This window comes from Arachis hypogaea, chromosome 9 (assembly GCF_003086295.3).
Source record: "Arachis hypogaea cultivar Tifrunner chromosome 9, arahy.Tifrunner.gnm2.J5K5, whole genome shotgun sequence".
NCBI classification, from domain to species: domain Eukaryota; kingdom Viridiplantae; phylum Streptophyta; class Magnoliopsida; order Fabales; family Fabaceae; genus Arachis; species Arachis hypogaea.
In genome coordinates this window covers 76,821,369-76,825,595 of record NC_092044.1, presented here as the reverse complement: position 1 = coordinate 76,825,595, position 4,227 = coordinate 76,821,369, and the positions used below count along the sequence as shown (strand labels likewise).

Genomic DNA, 4,227 nt, shown 5'->3' with positions numbered 1-4,227 from the left:
CTTTGTCAATCTTTGTTTCGCCTATAGCACAAGGAATGTGGAAACTTCTTGGATCCTTCTTCTTTGTGGGTGGCCCTGGTTGATTTTTATGGCTAGTAGCTCCTTTATATACTTGATGTAGAAAGGCATTTGCTGGAGGGCCTTAATGAATGGTATATTTACATCAAGAGATGCAAACATATCAAGGAACCTTGAATACATTCTCCCTGCCACACCACCTTTAAGCCTTTGGGGAAAAGGTGCATATGGGTTCAATACCTCCTTCTTCTTCAGCTCTTCCTTGAGTATGGGTTGAAGTGCATGGCTTATTTCTTCCTGGTTTTCCTTTTGATTATCATGGAGGTGTTCTACTCCATTCATACTCCTCTCATCATTTGTGGTTATCATCTTACATTCCTCCCACCTTACTTTCTTTGTTTTTCCCTTTGGATTCTTCTTTGTGTCACTGTGAAATCCAAATGTGGGTTTGGGAATTTGTTGAGATAGATACCCTACTTGGTACTCCAATCTCTTGATGTTTTCTCCTTGGTTTTTGATATTGGTTCGCACTTCTTCCTTAAACATCTTATTGTCTTGGACTTCTCTGCATAAGTTTTCAAGTAGAGCCTCAATCTTTGAGAGTCTATCATCTGTTAGAGATGGTGGGTTGAGATTAGGTGGTTGAGAAGGTTGGTTAGGTGGGTGTTGATAGGACCTTTGTGAGGAGTGTTGGTGAGTTGCATTGTTGTTGGAATTGAGGTTGTGGCGTCTCTGATCTTGACCTTGGTCTTGTTGATTTCCCCACCCAAAGTTAGGGTGATTTCTCCATCCAGAGTTGTAAGTTTTGGAGTATGGATCATGGATTTGTCTAGGTGAGTTTCCAACATAGTTGGCTTGCTCTCAAACACATTCTTCTCCTATATTCACTCCTTCTTGAGCTGGTGATGAAGTGATGGCTACTGCAACTTGGTTCCTCTGATGAGCGGATAATTTACACGCTTTTTGGCATTGTTTTTAGGTAGTTTTTAGTATGATCTAGTTACTTTTAGGGATGTTTTCATTAGTTTTTATGCTAAATTCACATTTCTGGACTTTACTATGAGTTTGTGTGTTTTTCTGTGATTTCAGGTAATTTCTGGCTGAAATTGAGGGACCTGAGCAAAACTCTGAGAAGGAAGCTAACAAAGGACTGCTGATGCTGTTGGAATCTGACCTCCCTGCACTCGAAATGGATTTGCTAGAGCTACAGTACTCCAAATGTCATGCTCTCAACGGCGTTCGAAAGTAGACATCCAGAGATTTCCAGCAAAATAGTCCATACTTTATTCGAGATTTGATGACGTAAACTGGTGCTCAACGCCAGCTCCATGTTGCTGTCTGGAGTCAAACGCCAGAAACACGTCATGAACCATAGTTGAATGTCCAAAACACGTTACAACTTGGCGTTCAACTCCAAGAGAAGCCTCAGCTCGTGGATAGATCAAGCTCAGCCCAAACATAATCAAAGTGGGCCCCGGAAGTGGATTTATGCATCAATTACTTACTTCTGTAAACCCTAGCAGCTAGTTTATTATAAATAGGACTTTTTATTAGTGTATTAGCTATCTTGGAACGTTTAGTTCTTAGACCTTGGGGGCTGGCCTCTCGGCCATGCCTGAACCTTCATCACTTATGTATTTTCAATGGTGGAGTTTCTACACACCATAGATTAAGGGTGTGGAGCTCTACTGTACCTCAAGTTTTAATGTAATTACTATTATTTTCTATCCAATTCGATTTATTCATGTTCTAAGATATTCATTGCACTTCAACTTGATGAATGTGATGATCCATGAAACTCATCATCATTCTCACCTATGAACGCATGTGATTGACAACCACTTCTGTTCTACCTTAGACCGGGCGCATATCTCTTGGATTCCTTAGTAAGAATCTTCGTGGTATAAGCTAGAATTGATGGCGGCATTCATGGGAATCCGGAAAGTCTAACCTTGTTTGTGGTATTCCGAGTAGGATTCCGGGATTGAATGACTGTGACGAGCTTCAAACTCCTGAAGGCTGGGCGTTAGTGACAGACGCAAAAGAATCACGGGATTCTATTCCAACCTGATTGAGAACTGATAGATGATTAGCCGTGCTGTGACAGAGCATTTGGACCATTTTCACTGAGAGGATGGGATGTAGCCATTGACAACGGTGATGCCCTACATACAGCTTGCCATGGAAAGGAGTAAGAAGGATTGGATGAATGTAATAAGAAAGTAGAGATTCGGAAGGAACCAGCACCTCCATGCACCTATCTGAAATTCCCACCATTGGATTACATGAGTAACTTTATCTTTATTTCCTGTTTATTTTATTTATCTTTTGAATATCTAATCCAATCATATTTGATTTTCGAAATTCCATAATCAATTATTATCCGCCTGACTGAGATTTACAAGGTGACCATAGATTGCTTCATACCAACAATCTCTGTGGGATCAACCCTTACTCACGTAAGGTATTACTTGGATGACCCAATGCACTTGCTGGTTAGTTGTGCGGAGTTGTGACCAAGTGTAATTCACGTGTTAGAGCTACCAAATTATTGGAGCCATTGTTGATGATCATAATTTCGTGCACCATCCTCCACCTTCTTAGTAAGATCTGCTAGCTGCTTGGTGATCATCTTATTTTGAGCTAGCAATGCATCCATGTGGTTCAGCTCCATTACTCCTCTAGTGTTACTTCTTTCGAAGGCATAGAAGTAGTCATTCTCAGCAATTGTTTCAATGACATCTATGCCTTCTTCAATGGTTTTCTTCTTGTTTATAGAGCTTCCTGATGAATGATCTACGACCTTCTTTGTCTCATAGGAAAGACCTTTATAGAAAATGTGAAGTTGAACCCATTCATTGAACATATCTGGTGGGCATCTTCTTGTTAAGTCCTTGAATCTCTCCCATGCTTCATAGAGAGTCTCACCATCTTGCTGCCTGAAAGTCTGCACCTCAGCTCTAAGCCTGTTGATTCTTTGAAGATGGTAGAATCTTGCCAAAAATTTGTTCACCACATCTTCCCAATTTGTTAAGCTCTCCTTTGGGAAGGATTCAAGCCATTTGGATGCCTTGTCCCTGAGTGAAAAAGGGAACAAGAGCAGCCTATAGACATTCGGGTGGATTCCATTAGACTTCACAGTGTCACAAATTCTCAGGAAGGTGGTTAGGTGTTGATTGGGGTCTTCTTGAGCACTTCCTCCAAATGAACAATTGCTCTGAACAAGGGTGATGAGCTGGGGTTTTAGTTCAAAGTTGTTGGCATGTATGGTGGGCTTCTGGATGTTACTTCCACAGTTTCCTGGATTAGGATTAATGTAGGAGCCTAGAACTCTCCTTTCTTGCCCAGTACGGTTTGCAGGGCCTTCTCTAGCATGGTTGTGAGCTTCTTCTTCATGATTGTTTTCCAAATTCCCTTTCATGTTGGGTTCAAAGTACTCTTCCTCTTCCTTAGTACCAACAATTCCTTTCCCTCTTGCTTCCCTCTTTAGTCTCCAGAGGGTCCTTTCAGGTTCTGAATCGAAGGAAGTTGAAGCTCCCTCTCTTCTCCCTGTCATACAACTAACAAAACACACATCAAGAGATAAAATAAAGAGACTATTCTTGTTAGAGTAATTGTTAGTGTGAGTGATGCAAATTATCAAACAGTTAGTGGGTTAGTGAGCAGAATTGTAATTAACAAAAGAAAAGAAAGAAAAACAAAGAGGGTGAAGGGGATGAGGAAGAAACTAAACAAATTGAAGGAAATTGACTGAATCAAATAAACAAATAAAGAAAAAGAAAAATGCTCAATCCAGTGAACTTCCAACTTAATCATTGTTGATTCAAATTCAATCCCCAGCAACGGCGCCATAAACTTGATGCATGAAAACTTGTCTCTCAACAAATTTTCCTTCGGCAAGTATACCAAATTGTCGTCAAGTAAAAGCTCACAATAGAGTGAGGTCGAATCCTACAAGGATTGATTGGTCAAGCAATTTTAATTGGAAGATTATGCTAGTTGAGCTAAACAGGATGTAGTTGAGAATTGCAGAAAATTAAATGGCAGGAAAGTAAATAACAGAAAATAAAGTGCAGAATCTTAAATGGGGATTTGGGGCAATGAGCATGAAAATAAATGACAAAAAGTAAAGAGAATGGGTAAGATCAGAAATGGGAAAATCACTGGGTTAAGGAGATGTTGCATTCTCCGGATCAAGTTCATTCTCAT

The 4,227-nt window shown here is 40.2% G+C and overlaps 1 non-coding gene across 1 annotated transcript; it reads left to right on the top strand.

Annotated features, from left to right (window-relative positions):
- The first annotated feature begins 2,879 nt into the window (after positions 1 to 2,879).
- On the top strand, positions 2,880 to 2,986 carry LOC112713881 (small nucleolar RNA R71). Its single transcript, XR_003158840.1, has one exon. It is a non-coding gene; the product is annotated as a small nucleolar RNA R71 (small nucleolar RNA).
- Positions 2,987 to 4,227: the final 1,241 nt, after the last annotated feature.